Source organism: Ranitomeya imitator, chromosome 6, assembly GCF_032444005.1.
Source record: "Ranitomeya imitator isolate aRanImi1 chromosome 6, aRanImi1.pri, whole genome shotgun sequence".
In the NCBI taxonomy this organism is placed as follows: Eukaryota; Metazoa; Chordata; class Amphibia; order Anura; family Dendrobatidae; genus Ranitomeya; species Ranitomeya imitator.
The window spans coordinates 216,825,376-216,850,635 of record NC_091287.1 but is presented as its reverse complement, the minus strand read 5'-3'; the positions used below and the strand labels follow the sequence as shown (position 1 = coordinate 216,850,635).

At 42.2% G+C, this 25,260-nt stretch overlaps 1 protein-coding gene and 1 long non-coding RNA gene across 4 annotated transcripts in view; one reads left to right on the top strand and one right to left on the bottom strand.

The window, feature by feature from the left end:
- LOC138642361 (poly(rC)-binding protein 3-like) overlaps window positions 1-25,260 on the top strand; it is a 1,684,203-nt gene that overhangs the window by 772,569 nt on the left and 886,374 nt on the right. The window lies entirely within an intron of this gene.
- LOC138642363 (uncharacterized) overlaps window positions 7,396-25,260 on the bottom strand; it is a 312,883-nt gene continuing 295,018 nt past the window's right edge. The window contains exon 3 of the long non-coding RNA XR_011314033.1: window positions 7,396-7,447. This is a non-coding gene — a long non-coding RNA (uncharacterized lncRNA). The remainder of the gene's footprint in view (window positions 7,448-25,260) is intronic.

Here is a 25,260-nt window from a genome sequence, read left to right as displayed (position 1 = left end):
TATTTTTTATTTGCATGGCTCTGCGTTATAAACTGTAGTGAAATACTTGGGGGTTCAAAGCTCTCACAACACATCAAGATGAGTTCCTTAGGGGGTCTACTTTCCAAAATGGTGTCACTTGTGGGGGGTTTCTACTGTTTAGGTACATTAGGGGCTCTGCAAACGCAATGTGACGCCTGCAGACCATTCCATCTAAGTCTGCATTCCAAATGGCGCTCCTTCCCTTCCGAACCCTCCCATGCGCCCAAACGGTGGTTCCCCCCCACATATGGGGTATCAGTGTACTCAGGACAAATTGGACAACAACTTTTGGGGTCCAATTTCTCCTGTTACCCTATGGAAAATACAAAACTGGGGGCTAAAAAATAATTTTTGTGGGAAAACAATTTTGTTTTATTTTTATGGCTCTGCATTATAAACTTCTGTGAAGCCCTTGGTGGGTCAAAGTGCTCACCACACATCCAGATAAGTTCCTTAGGGGGTCTACTTTCCAAAATGGTGTCACTTGTGGGGGGTTTCAATGTTTAGGCACATCAGTGGCTCTCCAAACGCAACATGGCGTCCCATCTCAATTCCTGTCAATTTTGCATTGAAAAGTCAAACGGCGCTCCTTCCCTTCCGAGCTCTCCCATGCGCCCAAACAGTGGTTTACTGCCACATATGGGGTATCAGCGTACTCGGGACAAATTGGACAACAACTTTTGAGGTCCAATTTCTTCTCTTACCCTTGGAAAAATAAAAAATTGGGGGCAAAAATATAATTTTTGTGAAAAAATATGATTTTTTATTTTTACGGTTCTGCATTATAAACTTCTGTGAAGCACTTGGTGGGTCAAAGTGCTCACCACACCTCTAGATAAGTTCCTTAGGGGGTCTACTTTCCAAAATGGTGTCACTTGTGGGGGGTTTCAATGTTTAGGCACATCAGTGGCTCTCCAAACGCAACATGGAGTCCCATCTCAATTTCTGTCAATTTTGCATTGAAAAGTCAAACTGCGCTCCTTCCCTTCCGAGCTCTCCCATGCGCCCAAACAGTGGTTTACTGCCACATATGGGGTATCAGCGTACTCAGGACAAATTGGACAACAACTTTTGAGGTCCAATTTCTTCTCTTACCCTTGGAAAAATAAAAAATTGGGGGCAAAAATATAATTTTTGTGAAAAAATATGATTTTTTATTTTTACGGTTCGGCATTATAAACTTCTGTGAAGCACTTGGTGGGTCAAAGTGCTCACCACACATCCAGATAAGTTCCTTAGGGGGTCTACTTTCCAAAATGGTGTCACTTGTGGGGGGTTTCAATGTTTAGGCACATCAGTGGCTCTCCAAACGCAACATGGAGTCCCATCTCAATTCCTGTCAATTTTGCATTGAAAAGTCAAATAGCGCTCCTTCCCTTCCGAGCTCTCCCATGCGCCCAAACAGTGGTTTACTGCCACATATGGGGTATCAGCGTACTCAGGACAAATTGGACAACAACTTTTTGGGTCCAATTTCTCCTGTTACCCTTGGTAAAATAAAACAAATTGGAGCTGAAGTAAATTTTTTGTGTAAAAAAGTTAAATGTTCATTTTTATTTAAACATTCCAAAAATTCCTATTAAACACCTGAAGGGTTAATAAACTTCTTGAATGTGGTTTTGAGCACCTTGAGGGGTGCAGTTTTTAGAATGGTGTCACACTTGGGCATTTTCTATCATATAGACCCCTCAAAATGACTTCAAATGAGACGTGGTCCCTAAAAAAAAATGGTGTTGTAAAAATGAGAAATTGCTGGTCAACTTTTAACCCTTATAACTCCCTAACAAAAAAAAAATTGGTTCCAAAATTATGCTGATGTAAAGGAGACATGTGGGAAATGTTACTTATTAAGTATTTTGTGTGACATATCTCTGTGATTTAATTGCATAAATATTCAAAGTTTGAAAATTGCGAAATTTTCAAAATTTTCGCCAAATTTCCGTTTTTTTCACAAATAAACGCAGGTACTATCAAATAAATTTTACCACTATCATGAAGTACAATATGTCACGAGAAAACAATGTCAGAATCACCAGGATCTGTTGAAGCGTTTCGGAGTTATAACCTCATAAAGGGACAGTGGTCAGAATTGTAAAAATTGGCCTGGTCATTAACGTGCAAACCACCCTTGGGGGTAAAGGGGTTAAAAAAGACACAGCCAGAAAAAAGTATTTTAATATTCTTAATTTCACCATACTTACCATACCCGATCGCCTGCAAAAAATGTAAAATAATAAACCAACCGTATACTCCGTTTTTGCTGTAGTCCAATTAATAACAAGTGTCACACAACAATCTCCCATATAGAACAGTGACATCGGGTGACATTCAAGTGAAAAATGCTTCTGAAAATGCTCCAATGTGGCGTTTTTTGTCTTGAATAATTTCTTTTACCACTTCCTGGAACATTTTGTTGCTCGGTAAATGTTTTTTAATCATTTTGAAGTGCATTTTTATGTAGATTTTGCAAAGTTTTTTTTTTCTAATTTAATTAAGCAATTAATAAAACTCAGGCATTTTATGAGGTGAAACGCTGAAAAACTGTGGTCAAAGAGATCTCCACGTGCATTTTTGCAGCCTTCCAATTGCCTTGTCTTGTAAATAGTAGAGCAGATTAATAGTGAAAAATGCTTGAACAATAGTCAGGTAATTTCTTTTAATGCTTTTTTAAAAAAACGTTAATGAAAAACAATGGAAAATGAGACATATGAACAGCCAAGTCGTTTTTACATACAGATGAATAAGAAGAATCTTTAAATTTGGGCTTTTCAACATCGGGCATAACAGTACGCCAATGTCAGACACCCTCCCCTTGATGTGGCCTCCGGCGGTAAGCCCACATCTTTCCCGACCACAATGCACTCTTGAGAACGGAGCGCGCGAGCAGCGTCGGTAAACGCTTCGCTTGGATCCAGGGGGCTCCGGAAGGTGAGTATATAACTATTTTTTATTTTAATTCTTTTTTTTTTAACAGGGATATGATGCCCACATTGCTATATACTACGTGGGCTGGGCAATATACTACATGGGCTGTGCAATATACTACGTGGGCTGTGCAAAGTGGCTGAGCAATATACTACGTGGGCTGTGCTATATACTACATGGGCTGTGCTATATTCTACATGGGCTGTGCAATATACTACGTGACTAGGCAATATACTACGTGGCTGGGCAATGTGGCTGGGCAATATACTATGTGGCTGGGCAATATACTACATACTACGTGGCTGGGCAATATACTACATGACTGGGCAATATACTACGTGGCTGGGCAATATACTACGTCACTGGGCAATATACTACGTAACTGGGCAATATACTACGTAACTGGGCAATATACTATGTGGCTGGGCAATATACTACTTGGCTGTGCTATATACTACGTGGACATGCATATTCTAGAATACCCGATGCGTTAGAATCGGGCCACCATCTAGTATATACATAAAAGTTCAAATTACCTACCTTTTGCCCCATTCAAAATAAAACAGTAAAAAAAAATCAAACAGGCATTTTTTAGAGTTGACCCACTCTAAAATAATTAAAAAACTCAGTAAGCATGTACCCTAACACTCTGCTGACAGTTAATGACAGTTAATAACAGAAAAACTATGGTTTGTGCTGAGACTCTGAGACAGGTGATTTCAGAGTCAATGTGGGAAATTCAAAACAAAGTGTGAAGAGATTATTTGCAGGAGGTACATTGTGGTTGTGAGATATGCTTTTCAGTATGCTAGAAAAAAACATAATGGCCAAAATGAAATTGTTGTATGCAAAGAATGTTTACCACCCATGAACTCTGGTATAACAGTAATTAATGATTGTGAAATATTAGGGTTTTTCTATATTTCAATTTAAAAATAATGATTTTAATACAGTACTGGAACTGTTTGCACTCTTTGTATGTGACATATGTTTTGATACATATGGAGAATAAAATAAAGGGCTTTGCCGTGTAATACTGATTGAGTACATCTGTGATCCTGCTTACGTCTAAATAAAGTTCCAAGCATCATGATGTTTATATTATTGTTATTATTATAGCGCTATGATGTCTTTAGCTTTTCTTCCAAGCTATTAAGCTTCAGAATTGATGCTAAAAGTGAATATAAGTTGATTAGATGGTATATACTGTCTGTATTTTAAATTACTCTATTATGTCTAATTGAAAATCTGCATCCACTTCATCCACTGTGTCTTCGTATTCCAAACTTTGCATATAAATTGGTAATATTAGATTTCAGTTGCTCTGAAAAACTTCTACTTGCAAAGGTTTTAAACATTTTAAACATTTGGAAGATGAAAGCTTTAATCTACTATATAAAGCTGAATGTGTGTGTGTGTGTGTGTATGTGTGTATGTCCGGGATTGGCATCTGCACCGTCGCAGCTACAGCCACAAAATTTTGCACAGTCACACGTCTGGACCCCGAGAGCGTCATAGGCTATATTGTGAGGTAAAATTTTAACCCCGCGCGTTCCAATTCACCAAACAATTTTGCCCCTATCTACATAATGGGGAAAAAAGTGAAAGGAAAAGTGTTGGAAGCGTCGCAGCTACAGCAACAAAATTTTGCACAGTCACACGTCTGGACCCTGAGAGCGTCATAGGCTACGTTGTGAGGTGAAATTTTAACCCCGCGCGTTCCAATTCACCAAAAAATTTTGCCACTATCTACATAATGGGGAAAAAAGTGAAAGGAAAAGTGTTGGAGGCGTCGCAGCTACAGAAACAAAATTTTGCACAGTCACACGTCGGGACCCTGAGAGCGTCATAGGCTTCGTTGTGAGGTGAAATTTTAACCCCGCGCATTCCAATTCACCAAACAATTTTGCCCCTATCTACATAATGGGGAAAAAGTGAAAGGAAAAGTGTTGGAAGCGTCGCAGCTACAGCAACAAAATTTTGCACAGTCACACGTCTGGACCCCGAGAGCGTCATAGGCTATGTTGTGAGGTGAAATTTTAACCCCGCGCTTTCCAATTCACCAAACAATTTTGCCCCTATCTACATAATGGGAAAAAATGAAAGGAAAAGTGTAGGAGGCAAATTGACAGCTGCCAGATGTGAACAAGGGGGACTTAAAGAATGAGAGCGATGGCGCCAAAGAGTATATACCGTACAGTTGCTAAGGTGGGGCCTCGACATGGGATACTCACCACACACGGGGATATGAACACACACAAAATGCGCCACACACTACCACGTGCTTGAACACATATTACCCTCAGCACACATTTCACCACAAATACACCAACCTCGCCACATAAAAGTCAAAACACAAAAGTCGCCACTCAAAAAACTCGCACGCGCAGAACTCACCACATGCAAAAACTAGGCTCTTGCAAAACTCGCCACAAGTGCAAAATTCTCCTCATGAAAAACTCGCCACATGCAAAACTTGCAGACGCGGAAAAATTGCCACATGCACAAAAGTTGCAACACATGCAAAAGTTGCCTCACACAAAACTTGCACATACTCAAAAGGCACCACACATAATACTCGCAACGTGCAAAACTCGCCATGCGCAAAACTTGCTGCACACAACTTGCTACACTAACCTGTCACGTGCAACTCGACACACAAAAAGTTGCTACACGCATGTTGCTACACAAAAATCATCTCACAAAAGTCGCTACATGCATGTCGCCACACGCAACTCAACACACACAACTTGACAAACGAAACTCGCCCTAAAACACACACAAGTCTGGTATTATCCTTCAAAAATAAAAATCTGATTAATAAGCAGACAAACTACAACAATTGCACCATATAGGAAATACGGCAGCTGTCAGTCACATGACCTGTCTATTATGTGTATGTGTGAGCTAATATATACTGCCAGGGGGAGGGCTTCCTGTTGGCTGGGGATTTATCAGGCTGCCAATTTAGCTTACAAATAATGAGGTAAAAATACTGAGCAAATAATGTGTGAACGAGGTCTAATACAGGAGGAGATGACACACAAGTATATACTATATACAGGGGAGATGACACACAGATATATACTATATACAGGAGAGATGACACACAGGTATATACTATATAGAGGAGGAGATGACATTTGCACCATATAGGAAATACGGCAGCTGTCAGTCACATGACCTGTCTATTATGTGTATGTGTGAGCTAATATATACTGCCAGGGGGAGGGCTTCCTGTTGGCTGGGGATTTATCAGGCTGCCAATTTAGCTTACAAATACTGAGGTAAAAATACTGAGCAAATAACGTGTGAACGAGGTCTAATACAGGAGGAGATGACACACAAGTATATACTATATACAGGGGAGATGACACACAGATATATACTATATACAGGAGAGATGACACACAGGTATATACTATATAGAGGAGGAGATGACATATAGGTACATATATATACAGGAGGAGATGACATACAGGTATATACTATATACAGGAGGAGATGACATACAGGTATATGCTATATATAGAAGATGACATGCAGGTATATACTATATGCAGGAGGAGATGACACTCAGATATATACTATATACAGGGGAGATGACACACAAGTATATACTATATACAGGAGGAGATGACATACAGGTATATGCTATATATAGAAGATGACATGCAGGTATATACTATATGCAGGAGTAGATGACACTCAGATATATACTATATACAGGGGAGATGACACACAGGTATATACTATATACAGGAGGAGATGACATACAGGTATATACTATATATAGAAGGAGATGACATTCAGGTATATACTATATATAGGGGAGATGACACACAGCAGGTATATACTATATACAGGGGAGATGACATACAGGTATATACTATATACAGGAGATGACATACAGATGTATACTATATATAAGGGAGATGACAAACATGTATATACTGAGGTGATGAGGTGAAAATGAGAGGTGTGAGGTGAAAATGAAAAGGTGTGAGTGCAAAATAAGAGGAGTGAGGAAAAATAGTGGAGTGATCAGAAAATGACAGATGTGAGGTTGAAATGACAAGTGTTAGGGGGGAATGAGAGGAGTGAGGGAGAAAATGAGAGGTGTGAGGGAGAAAATGAGAGATGTCAGGGGGAAAATGAAAGATGTGATTGGGAAAATGAGAGGCGTGATGGGAAAATAAGAGAAGTGAGGTGCTATAACTAACCACAGATATTTACTATGCCCAGGCAATGCCGGGCTCTTCAGCTAGTCCTTGTATATTTTCTAACAGTTTGTAATGTCCAATTCATCATTTCATATCAGTATTTATTTTATTTTTTAACAGTCAAAATTAAAATGTAGACTTTCTGTGGTTTATCCTGATGAAGTAGCTATAAATACTTTGAAACATGTTGAGAATAAAAAAGCAATCATTTCACTATACCATGGACTCTGGATATTCTTTAAATCATCCTGACCCGCAGCGCAGCACACATGCATCTCCTGTAATTGAAAATGAAAATATTTCATTATTCAAAAATGTAAACCACAAAAATTAAGCCAGAATGTATGTTGGTATAAGTGCATAGTTGTGCATTTATACTGTGGCACTTTAACAAAGAGAACCTAAGATAAAAACAAATAAAGCAAATACTGAGAAGTAAGTAAAACATAAGTAATAATGCATGTAAAGAGCATAGGGTACTGAGATAACACAATTTTGATTAAAAAAAAGCCATAAAAGCCATCCCACCACAAGGTTTACCCAATGGAGATGGTACCTAACCCTTGTAGTTGACCTCACTATATCTACAAGACATAAAAATAGATAAGGGCAGAGTAGGACCTGGGTCCCTACTGTTCAGACACCTGCCCATGAAAAGATATATAAACCAAACTAGCAGCCCAAAAAGAAGGAGCCATGTCCATTGTTTGTGCAAAGTACAAAAAACTAAAACAAAACCAACAATATTGAGCTAGAGCATATGTTGGTATAAGTTCCATGCATAGATGTGCATTCACACTGTGGCCATTTAACAAGCAGAATGAGCAGTTAAAAAAAACAATTAAAATACCCTGCAGTAAGTCAAATAAATAGTAATAGTACATCTAAATAAAATAGTTAAGAATTTTTTTGATCCAAAAAATGTAAAAACCATCCCATTCCGACAAGATGTACCTAATCGGGATGGTACCTAATTCTTGTAGGTCACCTCACTGTGTCAGCAAACGTCAAAATAGAGCAGAGTAAGATCTGGGTCCCAAGTGTTTGGACAGCTGCCCGTGCAAAGCTATATTAACAAAATAAGCAGCCAAAAAAATGGGAGCCAAGACCCTATATGTGCAAAGTGCTAGTAAACTAAACCAAAACCAAAGAAGCTGAGCCAGAGCAAATGTTAGTATAAGTGCAAATCACAGGTGTGCATTCATACTATGGCCATTTACCAGGCAGAATGTAAGACAGTCTGCAGTAAGTGAATAAATAGTAATAGTACATGTAAATAACATAGGGTGCTTGATCAAAAAATGTAAAATCCATCCCACTGTGACAGTTGTACCCAAATTTGGACAGTACCTACTCTGCCATTCACCTCACTATGTGTCAGCAGAAGTAAAAATAGATGTGAGATTAAAAATGTGAGATATGATTGCAAGAATATGAATTTTATACATGTAGCGAGTAGCGACCACTCGTGGCTCTGGGCATGCAGGGGAGTCATGACTGCAATTGTTCCAGCTCAGACCAGAGAGCCTGTTTAACTCACACTGAATAAAATGACATAGCGTAGATATGCATTTTTTTCTTTTTTCACATTTTGCAACTGTTTAAATCACTGTGAAATGTTTAAGTACTGTCTAAAGAGTAATATTTGCATCATTTTTATTGCACAAATTATTTAAAATTCTGAGCAAATTGTTGATAAGTATTAACTTATAAAGTGCAAAAACATAAATATCAGCCTATTGTATATTATTTTCAGTGTGTGATTCAATGAAGGCACAAAAATGTATTGTTGACTAAATCTATCTATTTTAAATAGCTTACAAAGATTACAGACTGAAATGTAAGCTAGAATATCAGATGTTATGAAGGGGTATTTCAAGACTAGAAAATGATGGCTGCTTATTTTCAGAAATGCAGTACCATGGCCCAGGGGTTATATCTGGTATTCCAAATCAGCCCTGCAAGAACATTGCAATCCCGCACACAACCTATGGGTAGGGATGATGATGTTTTTTGAGGGAAAGCAGCCATAATTTTCTAAATCTGAGAAACCCTTTTAGTTTGTATAGTCTGAATGATATAGGATATAATATTTATAATGTTTACGTATGGTCACTGGCATCGGCTGATGGGACTACTACTACCATCAGCCTACACCTGCTGACACTAATAACAGTGAAAGCAGGTGGTGGATGATGGGAATATTCATCAGCCTTAACTTGCGCTCTAAATAAATTATTAAAAAAAAAAACTATAAGGGTTCCCCTGTATTTTTAACCCCTCTGTGACCTTAGACGTACTATCCCGTCGAGGTGCCCTGGGCTTATCTGACCCTGGACGGGATAGTACGTCATAGCCGATCGGCCGCGCTCACGGGGGGAGCGCGGCCGATCGCGGCCGGGTGTCAGCTGCTTATCGCAGCTGACATCCGGCACTATGTGCCAGGAGCGGTCACGGACCGCCCCCGGCACATTAACCCCTGGCACACCGCGATCAAAGATGATCGCGATGTGCCGGCGGTGCAGGGAAGCACCGCGCAGGGAGGGGGCTCCCTGCGGGCTTCCCTGAGCCCCCCGCAGCAACGCGATGTGATCGCGTTGCTGCGAGGGTCTCCTCACCTCCCTCCCTGCTCGAGCCCCGGATCCAAGATGGCCGCGGATCCGGGTCCTGCAGGGAGGGAGGTGGCTTCACAGAGCCTGCTCAGAGCAGGCACTGTGAAGCCTGCAGCGCTGCATGTCAGATCAGTGATCTGACAGAGTGCTGTGCAAACTGTCAGATCACTGATCTGTGATGTCCCCCCCTGGGACAAAGTAAAAAAGTAAAAAAAAAATTTTCCAAATGTGTAAAAAAAATAAAAAAAAATATTCCAAAATAATGAAAAAAAAAAAAAATATTATTCCCATAAATACATTTCTTCATCTAAATAATAAAAAAAACAAACAATAAAAGTACACATATTTAGTATCGCCGCGTCCGTAACGACCCGACCTATAAAACTGTCCCACTAGTTAACCCCTTCAGTAAACACCGTAAGAAAAAAAAAAAAACGAGGCAAAAAACAACGCTTTATTATCATACCGCCGAACAAAAAGTGGAATAACACGCGATCAAAAGGACAGATATAAATAACCATGGTACCGCTGAAAGCGTCATATTGTCCCGCAAAAAAAGAGCCGCCATACAGCATCATCAGCAAAAAAATAAAAAAGTTATAGTCCTGAGAATAAAGCGATGCAAAAATAATTATTTTTTCTGTAAAATAGTTTTTATCGTATAAAAGCACCAAACCATAAAAAAATGATATAAATGAGGTATCGCTGTAATCGTACTGACCCGAAGAATAAAACTGATTTATCAATTTTACCAAACGCGGAACGGTATAAACGCCTCCCCCAATAGAAATTCATGAATAGCTGGCTTTTGGTCATTCTTCCTCACAAAAATCGGAATAAAAAGCGATAAAAAAATGTCACGTGCCCAAAAATGTTTTCAATAAAAACGTCAACTCGTCCCGCAAAAAACAAGACCTCACATGACTCTGTGGACCAAAATATGGAAAAATTATAGCTCTCAAAATGTGGTATTGCAAAAAATATTTTTTGCAATAAAAAGGGTCTTTCAGTGTGTGACGGCTGCCAATCATAAAAATCCGCTAAAAAACTCACTATAAAAGTAAATCAAACCCCCCTTCATCACCCTCTTAGTTAGGGAAAAATAAAAAAAAATGTATTTATTTCCATTTTCCCATTACGGCTAGGGTTAGGGCTAGGATTAGGGTTAGGGTTAGGGCTAGGGTTAGGGCTAGGGTTAGGGCTAGGGCTAGGGTTAGGGCTAGGGTTAGGGCTAGGGCTAGGGTTAGGGTTAGGGCTAGGGTTAGGGCTAGGGTTAGGGCTAGGGTTAGGGCTAGGGTTAGGGTTAGGGCTAGGGTTAGGGCTAGGGTTAGGGCTAGGGTTAGGGTTAGGGCTAGGGTTAGGGCTAGGGCTAGGGTTAGGGTTAGGGCTAGGGTTAGGGCTAGGGTTAGGGCTAGGGCTAGGGTTAGGGTTAGGGCTAGGGTTAGGGCTAGGGTTAGGGCTAGGGTTAGGGCTAGGGTTAGGGTTGGGGCTACAGTTAGGGTTGGGGCTAAAGTTAGGGTTAGGGTTTAGATTACATTTACAGTTGGGAATAGGGTTGGGATTAGGGTTAGGGGTGTGTCAGGGTTAGAGGTGTGGTTAGGGTTACCGTTGGAATTAGGGTTAGGGGTGTGTTTAGATTAGGGTTTCAGTTATAATTGGGGGGTTTCCACTGTTTCGGCACATCAGGGGCTCTCCAAACACGACATGGCGTCCGATCTCAATTCCAGCCAATTCTGCGTTGAAAAAGTAAAATTGTGCTCCTTCCCTTCCGAGCTCTCCTGTGTGCCCAAACAGGGGTTTACCCCAACATATGGGGTATCAGCGTACTCAGGACAAATTGGACAACAACTTTTGTGGACCAATTTCTCCTGTTACCCTTGGGAAAATACAAAACTGGGGGCTAAAAAATAATTTTTGTGGGAAAACAAAAAGATTTTTTATTTTCACGGCTCTGCGTTATAAACTGTAGTGAAACACTTGGGGGTTCAAAGTTCTCACAACACATCTAGATAAGTTCATTGAGGGGTCTAGTTTCCAATATGGGGTCACTTGTGGGGGGTTTCTACTGTTTAGGTACATTAGGGGCTCTGCAAACGCAATGTGACGCCTGCAGACCAATCCATCTAAGTCTGCATTCCAAATGATGCTCCTTCCCTTCCGAGCCCTCCCATGCGCCCAAACGGTGGTTCCCCCCCACATATCGGGTATCAGCGTACTCAGGACAAATTGGACAACAACATTTAGGGTCCAATTTCTCCTGCTAACCTTGGAAAAATACAAAACTGGGGGCTAAAATATAATTTTTGTGGAAAAAAAAATATTTTTTATTTGCATGGCTCTGCGTTATAAACTGTAGTGAAATACTTGGGGGTTCAAAGCTCTCACAACACATCAAGATGAGTTCCTTAGGGGGTCTACTTTCCAAAATGGTGTCACTTGTGGGGGGTTTCTACTGTTTAGGTACATTAGGGGCTCTGCAAACGCAATGTGACGCCTGCAGACCATTCCATCTAAGTCTGCATTCCAAATGGCGCTCCTTCCCTTCCGAACCCTCCCATGCGCCCAAACGGTGGTTCCCCCCCACATATGGGGTATCAGCGTACTCAGGACAAATTGGACAACAACTTTTGGGGTCCAATTTCTCCTGTTACCCTAGGGAAAATACAAAACTGGGGGCTAAAAAATAATTTTTGTGGGAAAAAAATTTTGTTTTATTTTTATGGCTCTGCATTATAAACTTCTGTGAAGCCCTTGGTGGGTCAAAGTGCTCACCACACATCCAGATAAGTTCCTTAGGGGGTCTACTTTCCAAAATGGTGTCACTTGTGGGGGGTTTCAATGTTTAGGCACATCAGTGGCTCTCCAAACGCAACATGGCGTCCCATCTCAATTCCTGTCAATTTTGCATTGAAAAGTCAAACTGCGCTCCTTCCCTTTCGAGCTCTCCCATGCGCCCAAACAGTGGTTTACTGCCACATATGGGGTATCAGCGTACTCAGGACAAATTGGACAACAACTTTTGAGGTCCAATTTCTTCTCTTACCCTTGGAAAAATAAAAAATTGGGGGCAAAAATATAATTTTTGTGAAAAAATATGATTTTTTATTTTTACGGTTCTGCATTATAAACTTCTGTGAAGCACTTGGTGGGTCAAAGTGCTCACCACACATCCAGATAAGTTCCTTAGGGGGTCTACTTTCCAAAATGGTGTCACTTGTGGGGGGTTTCAATGTTTAGGCACATCAGTGGCTCTCCAAACGCAACATGGCGTCCCATCTCAATTCCTGTCAATTTTGCATTGAAAAGTCAAATAGCGCTCCTTCCCTTCCGAGCTCTCCCATGCGCCCAAACAGTGGTTTACTGCCACATATGGGGTATCAGCGTACTCAGGACAAATTGGACAACAACTTTTTGGGTCCAATTTCTCCTGTTAGCCTTGGTAAAATAAAACAAATTGGAGCTGAAGTAAATTTTTTGTGTAAAAAAGTTAAATGTTCATTTTTATTTAAACATTCCAAAAATTCCTATTAAACACCTGAAGGGTTAATAAACTTCTTGAATGTGGTTTTGAGCACCTTGAGGGGTGCAGTTTTTAGAATGGTGTCACACTTGGGCATTTTCTATCATATAGACCCCTCAAAATGACTTCAAATGAGACGTGGTCCCTAAAAAAAAATGGTGTTGTAAAAATGAGAAATTGCTGGTCAACTTTTAACCCTTATAACTCCCTAACAAAAAAAAAAATTGGTTCCAAAATTATGCTGATGTAAAGGAGACATGTGGGAAATGTTACTTATTAAGTATTTTGTGTGAAATATCTCTGTGATTTAATTGCATAAAAATTCAAAGTTTGAAAATTGCAAAATTTTCAAAATTTTCGCCAAATTTCCATTTTTTTCACAAATAAACGCAGGTACTATCAAAGAAATTTTACCACTATCATGAAGTACAATATGTCACGAGAAAACAATGTCAGAATCACCAGGATCCGTTGAAGCGTTTCGGAGTTATAACCTCATAAAGGGACAGTGGTCAGAATTGTAAAAATTGGCCTGGTCATTAACGTGCAAACCACCCTTGGGGGTAAAGGGGTTAATAACCAGCCAGGCAAATCTGACAGCTGCGGGCTGCAACCTTTAGCTGTCAGCTTTAACAAGGTTATTTATCAAGAATAGAGGGGTCCCCATGCTGATTTTTTTAAATGACTTAAATAATTTAAAAAAACGGGATGGGATCTGCCAATTTTGGACCACCAGCCTTGCTAACGCTGACAGCTGAGGGTTGCAGCCCATTGCTGTCAGTTTTGCCTGGCTGGTTATCAAAAATGCAGGGGGAACCCACAATGCTTTTTTAATCATTTATTTAGAGCGCAGGTGCCAGCTGATGAATACTCCCATCAGCCACCACCTGCTCTTGCTGCTATTAGCCGCAGCAGGCATAGCTGATGGGAGTAGTAGTCCCATCAGGTGAAGCCAGTGACCGGAGTTTAACTTTTACCTCCAGTCACAGCTGTGGACTCATGCTGTCTTTTGACAGCGTGGGATCCTCAGCTCTCTGACCGGCGGGGATGGTTTTACTGATAATCAGAGGCAGTGTTTGCCATGCTGTCATGCACATTACAGATTGGTAAACTGGATGTTCGGACCCCCATTCAAGCGAATCGGGTCTGAGTTCAGGTACTATTCTGGTACCTCTAATAAACATTTTTAACTGTTCGGCCAAACCGCCAGACCTGAATATCCAGCGATTTTCCCATCTCTATCAAACAGTAATTGAATTTCATAATTTCAGATTAGAAAAAAACTAAAGTGGAAGTAAAATCAAAATGATAACCAGCTTTATAATGAGAAAGTGCTATCATTTACCATTCCTTGCGTTCTTTCTTACATAAAACTTTACATTTTGTTTGGATATGTATTAAATTCCTGTAATATTTTGCTGGAAATAATAATATTAATTTTGTGTTTCATTGCTTTTTAATAGGATTGTGTAGAAAATAGTGCAAAATAGTGTTTACACCATTCTACAATTGTGTAAGTGCAGGTCATGGATTTTTATGTCTAAAGAAATTAATTAATAACATAAAATTAGCAAATTCTGCATTTTTACATCTTTATCCTGACCTAAGGCAGCAGCTGCTGTCGTACCTGAAGAATATAGGATCATTGAGCATACCATGTTTTCTGTTATCTTTCTACTTTTTTGTGAAACGTACTTATAAATAAAAGTGTTTTTCACTGGTGATTTTCCTTATAATAACATGGGGGCATCCATCATGGTTAAAAATTGTTTCATGCTTGATAAGATTTAAACTAGTCATTTGAGTTCAACCTCATGATGCAGATGCTAATTGCCCCATATTAGGAAAAAACACCTTTTGAACTGCACATACAGCAATAAGACTAGTTCCCCGAATCAACATCTTATGGCACAAATCAGGAAATCAAACCCAGTAATATTATATTTTTCATGAAAGGCTTTCAGGCCCTCCTTGAACTTGTTTATAGAATTGAAAATCACACCATCTTGTAGCAGAGAATTTCATAATTTTACTGCTCACAGAGTAAAGAATCCAGCAATAATATAACAGTAGTCCAGATACATGGCATAAAGAATCCACATCTGTGATGATAATGAAGATGATGACGATGATACCGCCTTTACTCTACATGTAGAGGATTCCCCATTGTAATTGTTGCATGCCTAAAAAAATAAAAAGATCTCTGTACTCTGCATTTATATTTTGTACATAGTAATCTTCTCTAAGATATCTTTTTTCCAAATTGATTAACTGAATACGTATGATAACCTGTCATGGGACAGAAGTCCACCCACTCCCTTAATAACCTTGGCGTATCTTCTTTGCACCTCCTGTAGATCAGCTATGTTCTTCTTACACACAGAAGACGAAAATTGTAAAAAGTATTGTGTGGAGTTACTAATGACTTGTATAAAGACAAAACTATGTACTTATGTGCACACAGTACAGTGCAAAAAGAAAATGGGCAAGTGAGGTTAAAATGCTGCAAAGTAAGAATGCTTATAAAATTGAAATGTTAATAGTTTATTTTTTAGCAACTGTGTGGGGGCTAGTGTTGAGCCACCTCCCTAGTGTTCGGGTTTGGCTCGTCGAACAGGGAGGTGTTTGCCGAACTGTTCGTCTAACGTTCGACAAAAACCGTCGAACACCATTGAAACCAATGGCAGGCAAACACAGACATATACAAACACATAGAAAACACATAGAAAACACATTAAAAGGTGTCCAAAAGCGGACAAACTGCTCAGAAGACACAACAAACATGGAAAAGTCACAACTACATATAGTCATGCGAAAAGAAAAGAGGTGGAGGAGTAAAAGGAGGAGGAGGCACAGATATAGGCATGTCATGTCCTTCTAAAATCAAGAAAGGAAGGAGTAAAAAGCTAAACTCTCTCTACCAACACCCAGACGTCTTGACAAAAAAAATAAAAAAATAAATATCTTTAGGTAGAATGGCGGCGGGTCCATTCAGAACACTTTCCTTAGAAGATGTAGTGGTACCCCCGTTGGGAGTTGTGCCAAAAAATGAACCCAATACATTCAGACTAATCCACCATTTGTCATATCCAAGGGGCAGGTCAGTAAACGACAACATCTACGTGGAACCAAGTAGAGTACTATGTACTGTACCTCCTTTGACGAGGCAATCAGGCGGGTCAAGAAGTTGGTAAGGGGCACCCTAATGGCCAGAACAGACATTGAGGGGGCGTTCCGGTTACTACCTGTGCCTCCGAAAAGTGTCCTCCCATCTGGCTGCTTCTGTGAAGGAGCATACTACATAGATCGCTGTTTGCCCATGGGGTGCTTCATATCCTGCTATTTGAGGTGTTTAGTTGCTTCCTCAAATGTGTCATCATGGATGTTTGTAAGGTGGCACATATTATCCATTACCTCGACGACTTCTTATGCCTGGGCCCAAAAGATTCGCCACAGTGTGAAAACACGCAGTAGTCCACCTGTGAGACGGAGAGAGTTGGAGGGAGAGTGGACACCCCAGGGCTAAGGGGTTAGATTGAGAAAGAAAGAAGGCGGTGTAGCTTGCTTCATGGGTGGGGTGCTCTGCTGAGTAGCAGAAATTGCTACTAGGCCCAAAAGGATTTCCTGGGCTAGATGCCGTTACAAAATAGTAATAAGGTAAGCAGGCGGTGTAGCTTGCTTTATTGGTGGGGTACGCTGCTGAGTAGCACTAAATTCTACTAGGCCCAAAAGGATTTCCTGGGCTAGATGCCGTTACAAAATAGTAGTTAGGTAAACAGGCGGTGTATCTTGCTTCATGGTTGAGGTACGCTGCTGAGTATCACTAAATTCTACTAGGCCCAAATGGATTTCCTGGGCTAGATGCCGTTAAAAATAGTACTTAGGTAAACAGGCGGTGTAGCTTGCTTCATGGGTGGGGTACTCTTCTGAGTAGCACAAAATGCTATTAGGTACAAAACGATTTCCTGGGCTAGATGCAGTTAAAAATTAGTAATTAGATCAACAAGCGGTGTAGCTTGCTTCATGGCTGGGGTACACTGCTGAGTATCACTAAATTCTACTAGGCCCAAACGGATTTCCTGGGCTAGATGCCATTACAAAATAGTAGTTAGGTAAACAGGCGGTGTAGCTTGCTTCATGGGTGAAGTGCGCTGCTTAGTAGCACCAAATTCTACTAGGCCCAAAAGGATTTCCTGGGCTACATGCCGTTAAAAATAGTACTTAGGTAAACAGGCAGTGGGTGGCTGGGCTACTCTGCTGACTAGCAGACACTGAAGCTTTGGAGCAGACCTCTGAATCCCAGGCCATAGTATGAGGAAACAACTCTGCAGAAGACCCCACCCACCTGGAATTGACGATGGCAACGTTATGTAAAACTCAGCAAGGGGACTGAATAAAAGAGTCTCCATTTTTTCCAAAAATTCGGGCACAGACACCACTTAAGTGGCATCAATTTCGCCAGAGTTTTTTAAAATGGTTGGTGAGGTGATTTTCAAAAATCATCAAGCTTTTTGTCTCCCCAAGATGACACGGGGGTAGACAAGTCCTTGCGGATCCAGGATTTGTTCATCTTGATGAACGTTAGTCTGTCTACATTGTCACTGGACAGCCGCGTGCGCTTATCTGTCAGCACACCACCAGCAGCGCTGAACACACGTTCAGAGAGAACGCTGGCTGTGGGGCACGACAAGATCTCCAAGGCGTGAGTGGCGAGCTCAGGCCATTTTTCAAGATTGGAAGCCCAAAATGAGCAAGGGTCCAGTTCCACAGTCATGGCATCGATGTTAACTTGGAGATACCCTTGTATCATCCTCTCTAGGCGTTGGCTGTGCGTCAGACTTCTTGTCTCCTGTGGGCTTGCAAAGGATGGTCTAAAAAAATCTTGAAACGATTGTAAAAAATTGCTGTTACCACCAGATATGATGTTACTGTTACGATTTGAGTGATGACTCGGTAGTCCCACGGTTGGCAAGTTAGAACTCAGAGATTGACTATGTGCACCACTGGTGTTTTGTAGAAAAGCAGATGTTAGATTCTGTAACAGTCTCTGCTGATACTCCTGCATGCGTGAATCCCTTTCTATGGCAGGAATTATTTCGCCAAATTTGCTTTTGTACCGGGGATCTAAGAGTGTGGCAACCCAGTAGTCAGCATTATGAATACAACGAAGAAAAAAATGCGGCAGCACTCACCAGATGGCGTGGTTCAATCCAGGACCTGTAGAAGCGCTGGTATAGCGCGAAACAGCTGTTGTCTTTCCCTGCTCACTTCCACTATGTCCGTACTCCCCCGAGCCGTGAACACGCTACTATGGATTGTGTATCTCCAATAAAGGATTGAACCACGCCATCTGGTGAGTGCTGCCACATTTTTTTCTTCGTTGTATTCATATTGGAATGCCTGTTTTTCCTCATGCGAGCACCTCCAGCTACTGAAGTCTAAACACCCACAAGTGACTGCAGTTTATCAGTATCTTATTCACAGGCTGTGCAGCGCCACAATTTTCTCTTCATTGCCAGTAGTCAGCATTACTTCAGATTCTGACAATCCGAGGGTTATGTTGCAGGTAGTGCAGCAAGAACGCACTCATGTGTCTTGTGCATCCAGGAGGACCAAGTCCTTGTTGTCTTGGTGGTGGCGAGGTGAGAATCATGCTTCCTTCGTCTGCCCTCTCCCCCCAACCTCGCACAACAGAAATTTGATCAAGGTCTCCCTCATCTGATGAGTCTTCCATACCCAGCACCAGTTCATCCTCCACTTCTTCCTCGCCTCCTGCACCTTCCTCAACAGTTTGGCTGCTACCATGCACCCGCGGTAACCCCTCTCCCCCAGCCTCCAATGCCAGCCACCTTGGTGCAGCCAACCTTCTTGACCTTGGAGATATGATCCCTTCCACATATGACTCCTTCTGTTCCTCCTCCTCCTCCTCTTGTTCCACCACCTGGCTCCGAACACTGTGTAAGGTGTGCTCCAGCATGTAAATCACCGGAATGGTCATGCTGATAATGGCATCCTGCAGCGTGATTTGCCCCACCTCTTGATCTCATTGGCCCAGGATATACGTCATAACGTATTGCACCAGGGCTCGTTGGTGCTGCCACAGTCGCTGCAACATGTGCAGAGTTGAATTCCACCGTGTGGGCACATCACATTTCAGCTGGTGAACTGGCAGGCCCAACGACTTCTGTAGAGATGCAAGTTGTCGAGCTGCGTGATGCAAACGGCGGAAGTGAGCACACAGCGACCATGCCCTCTGCAAAAGCCCATCTAGTCTGGGATAGTGGGATAAAAATTGCTGGACAACCAGGTTCAAAATATGAGCCATACAAGGCACGTGTGTGACATTGCCCCGGTGAAGGGCCGCACCCAGGTTTGCAGCATTATCGCACACAGCCTTCCCTGGCTGCAGGTTGAGTGGAGACATCTATTAATGGAACTCAGTCTCCAGAGCTGACCACAACTCCTCTGCTGTGTGACTCACAATTCCAAGACAAACACTGCCTGATGCCATTGAGCCCTGGTGACAGCATAGTGAGGAGGTGTGCAGGATTCCTTCTGCGCAGTTACAATGCAGGTGGCATTACCAGACAGGCTTTGGGTGCAGGTGGAGGACCAAGAGGAGGTTGAGGAGGCAGAAGCAGTGGAGGAACTTCTAGATACAGAGGATCGACGAGCAACTCATGGCGATGGCAAGACTTGGACAGCAGCCCTTTCTCCTGATGTCGCCGTAGTTACCCAGTGCACAGTCACCGACATGTAACGCCCCTGTCCATGTCTACTCGTCCAAGTGTCTGTGGTGAAATGCACCCTGTCGCACACAGAGTTTCTCAAGGAAGTGGTGATGTTGTGTGCGACATGCTGGTGTAGTGCAAGCACAGCTTTCTTTGAGAAGTAGTGTCGACTGGGCATCTGGTACTGGGGCACTGCGACGAACATAAGGTCTCGAAAATCCTCTGTGTCCACCACGCGGAAAGGCAGCATTTCTGTAGCCAACAGCTTGCTGATGGAGAAATTCAGCCTCTTAGCTTTGTCATGGATAGGAGTAAATAGACTTTTACTTGTCCACATCTGAGGGACTGAGTGCTGGCTGCCGTGCTTAGACGGAGATGAGTAGGGTGTCCCCGGCAAACTGCTGGTCTGTGAGGACGGTGCAGGCGGAGATGTTATGTTGCCTTGATCAAAATGTGGTGTCGATGTCGGAGAGCGCTCAACACCAGCAGGTGTTTCCACTAGCAAATGACCTGACGACCTGCCAAACACACTGGCTGTTGCAGGTAAAGAGGTGGAAGGTCTGCATCCAAAACCATTTGTGACTGCTGTCCCAACAGTCACAAGGATGAAGAGGATGCAGATGCACTTGATGGAGCAGATGGTGGTTGACCCTGCCCACTAGGCTGCATTGTAGCACAGTGAGCTTCCCACTGCAACTTATGCGTCATATCCAAGTGACGGTTCATGCATGAAGTACTCAAGCTAGTGATTTTTTGGCCTCTACTGAGATTTTGTTGGCAAATCTTACAGACAACATGAGTTGGGTCATCCTTTGCAATGTCAAAAAATGCCCAGGCTATGCAAGGCTTAGAGCCCGTGCGACCTGAAGAGCCACCACGACTTCTGGTCTGAGGCACAGTTGGGGTTGAGGATGTAGTTGTTGATGTGCTTCCAGTGCTCCGTCTCTGTCCAGGAAGGCGCACCGTTACCTCATCGTCAGACTCGTCACTAGCATCCTCCTCCACCTCCTCTGCTGACCTCATGGACTGGCGGACTGGGGGTTGACAGTAAGTGGGGTCTACAACCTCGTCATCATCATCCTGTGTGTTCTCACACCCGTCGTCCTCAGAGCCAACCTCTTCCTGCCCCGACCGAAAAATCAAGTTTTCGTTCCAATCAGGTATCTCAGTCTCATCATCATCTTCCTCATATTCTCCACCAATAGAAGTTACAGTTTGGGAATGAGGGTCTACATTATGCTCAGAACCTTCTTCATCTGGGCCTGGATCCGACTCACAAAGATTCTGGGCATCAGTGCAGATCATTTCCTCGTCTGGATTCACAGAAGCTCTGGAGCAGACCTCTAATTCCCGGGCTATAGTATACATAAACAGCTCTACAGACTCAACCATGTGTGTTACCCCATGCTCAGACGGGCAGCTGGAGACTTGGTAGCTGTGAGGAAGCAAGTGCGATTGGGGTGACAACTCTGAGGACTAGAGTACTTGTGATGTTGAAGTTGACATGGAGGAGAGCCCACTTGAACGAGCACTTGATATCCGTTCAAGCTCCTGCTGTTTTTGTGCCTCATCTGGAATTTTTGGCGATGCTTGTAGCGATGGTCGTAAGAAAGGGATCATATCAGATTGTCCACGAAAAGAAGTAGACATTTTACATTGGCTGGAAGATTGTCTTTCTTCTGCAGATGTTACTGTTGCTTTACCACATACCCCATGGACACAACTTTTTTTCCCTTTCCAACACGCCTATTCCCCTTTCCACCAGCAGCAGGCATTTTGTCACTCATTTTAGTGCATAACTAATTGGCAACTCTGTATCTGTAGTTGTTGGCACAACAACTGATGGATGAAAACCGAGCAGAATTGAGTGGCCAAACTGTGGTACTAGGCCCAAAACTAATAACTAGATTAGATGCAGTGAAAATTGAGATACACAGGCGGTATAGTTTGTTTCACAGGCGGGCCAGTCTGCTGACGTGCAGACACTGCTCCTAGGCCCTAAAATATTAACTGGATTAGATGCAGTGAAAATAGAGATACACAGGCGGTATAGTTTGTTTCACAGTCAGGCTACTCTGCTAACGTGCAGACACTGCTCCTAGGCCCAAAACTATTCACTGGATTAGATGCAGTGAAAATAGAGATACACAGGTGGTATAATTTGTTTCACTGGCGGGCTACTCTGCTGACGTGCAGACACTGCTCCTAGGCCCTAAACTATTAACTGGATTAGATGCAGTGAAAATAGAGATACGCAGGCGGTATAGTTTGTTTCACAGGCGGGCAACTTTGCTGACGTGCAGACACTGCTCTTAGGCCCTAAACTATTAACTGGATTAGATGCAGTGAAAATAGAGATACGCAGGCGGTATAGTTTGTTTCACAGGCAGGCTACTCTGCTGACATGCAGACACTGCTCCTAGACCCTAAACTATTAACTGGATTAGATGCAGTGAAAATAGAGATACACAGACGGTATAGTTTGTTTCACAGGCAGGATACTCTGCTGACCTGCAGACACTGCTCCTAGGCCCTAAACTAATAACTGGATTAGAAATGACAGAAAAACGACTGGCACATCCAAACTAGTGTGAATAGGTGCTTACCAGGAGCAGCTACCTCCATATGTAATATACAAAAAAAGGTTGCACTCTATCGTGCCAAAACACGTCAAATATGAAATACATGAAATATGAATAGCAAAATTGCTTTTTGAACATTAGGAAAAAAAATTTGAGACGCTTAGCACAGAATTTGGCCAAATAATGTGAGCCCATCAACCATCGTCAAGGTGGTCTCATTAAAAAACTGATGGGTACCTGACCTCCCTGTCCAAATGTGAACACTTACCGAAGGCTAATGTCTGCATGCTTGGGTGAATATGGACACCTCTCTCAGCAAAGCTTACATATGGGTTGGCCGGAACCAAGTGTGAATAGATGTAATTAAAAACCAGATGGTGAAGGGAGGAGTGCTCAGTCAGTAAGCTAACATAGAAATGACAGAAAAACGACTTGCACATCCAAACTAGTGTGAATAGGTGCATACCAGGAGCAGCTACCTCCATATATAATATACAAAAAAAGGTTGCACTCTATCGTGCCAAAACACGTCAAATATGAAATACATGAAATATGAATAGCAAAATTGCTTTTTGAACATTAGGAAAAAAAATTTGAGACGCTTAGCACAGAATTTGGCCAAATAGTGTGAGCCCATCAACCATCGTCAAGGTGGTCTCATTAAAAAACTGATGGGTACCTGACCTCCCTGTCCATATGTGAACACTTACACTAATGTCTGCATGCTTGGGTGAATATGGACACCTCTTTCAGCAAAGCCTACATATGGGTTGGCCGGAACCAAGTGTGAATAGATGTAATTAAAAACCAGATGGTGAAGGGAGAAGGGGTGTAATGAGGAGAGGTGTTGTCTAATGAAATCAAAACCCTATATAAGGTGTGCTTAATTATTAGGCAACTTCCTTTCTTTTGGCAAAATGGGTCAGAAGAGAGATTTGACGGGCTCTGCAAAGTCCAAAATTGTGAGAAGTCTTGCAGAGGGATGCAGCAGTCTTGAAATTGCCAAACTTTTGAAGCGTGATCACTAGTGTTGAATGATACCTTCCGATATTCGGAAGTATCGGTATCGGATTGGATCGGCCGATATCGACAAAATATCGGATATCGCCGATACCGATACCCGATACCAATGCAAGCCAATGGGACAAAAATATCGGAATTAAAATAAACCCTTTCTTTCCTTGTGGTTAATTCCACATGAAGGAAAACAACAAAGAATAACATAGAATGTATCGGGGAAGGTGGAGGAGACATTAAAGGCATAGAGGTTTAGCCCAAATGAAATGGAAGAGCAGGAATTAATTTTTTTTAAGACGTTCGGAGTTACAAAGATATTGACTATGTTTAGATTTTTTATATTTTGTCAGATATTTATGTTTCACTACTTCCATGCTTTGCACCTTTTTTTTACTTCTCCCACACTTTCCTCTTCATCATCCTCAGCAGTAGCATCGTTTTCATCAACATCTTCTTCACCTTATTCATCTTCTTCTTTTTCACCTTCTTCCTATTATTCTTTTTGTAAAAATTCTCCATATTCTTCTTATTCAACTCTTATTCTTCTTCATATTCTACTTATTCATCTTCTTCATATTCTTCTTCATAATATTCTTATTTGTGACAGGCATTCCTGTAGTTGTTATCTATAAAAGTTTGAAGATTACACCTTCCGTTCTGCCTGTCCCAAAAGATTTACAACAGGATTTGTCCGCGTTCAGTTTTGCCTGCAGCAGCAGGTTTTTCCAGGGGCACCACGAGGAGGAACGGACTCACCCCCATACACTGCTTAGTCTTCTTCTGCTTATAATTTAGATAATATCTTTTGCTCTGATTTAGTCTTATGCTTAATGTACTTCTGCTTTTTGTTCTGCAGCTTCTTGTTCTTCTGCTTCTTGGTCTTCTTCGGGGTGGTCTTCAGGGTCGTCGTTTCCAGGGTCGTCGTCTCCGGGGTCGTTGTCTCCGGGGTCGTCGTCTTCTTCAGGGTGGTCTTCAGGGTCGTCGTCTTTAGGGTCGTCGTCAGGGAGATCCAGAGTGATTACCAAAAACCATTTAAAAAAGCTTGAACTTGGAAATGTAGCAGAAGGTACAAGAAGGCTGAGGGACTGCCGAGAACCCGCTGACAGTACTGGAACCCAGATGGGTAGCAGAAGGTACAAGAGCCAATGGAACTACCAAGGACCAGCTGACGGTACTGGAACCCCGTTACTAAGCAGGAGGTACCCGTGTCAGAAAGCACTACCAAGGACCACCAGACGTTGGTGTAACTCGGATACCGAGAAGGAGGCACCTAAGTCAAAGGCTCTGCGTGGAACTAGCTGACGGTACTGGAACCAGGAAGATGAGCAGAAGGTACAAGAGCCAAAGACACTGCTGTGAACCAGCTGACGGTACTGGACCCCGGATGGGTAGCCGGAGGAACAAGAGCCAATGGAACTACTGAGGACCAGCTGATGGTACTGGAACCCGGTTACTAAGCAGGAGGTACCCATGCCATAAAGCACTACCAAGGACCACCAGATGTTGGTGGAACTCAGATACCGAGAAGGAGGCACCTAAGCCAAAGGCTCTGCCTAGAACCAGCTGACGGTACTGGAACCAGGATGGGGACCTATTCAAGATTGACTTCCAAAGAATCAGCTAAAGGTG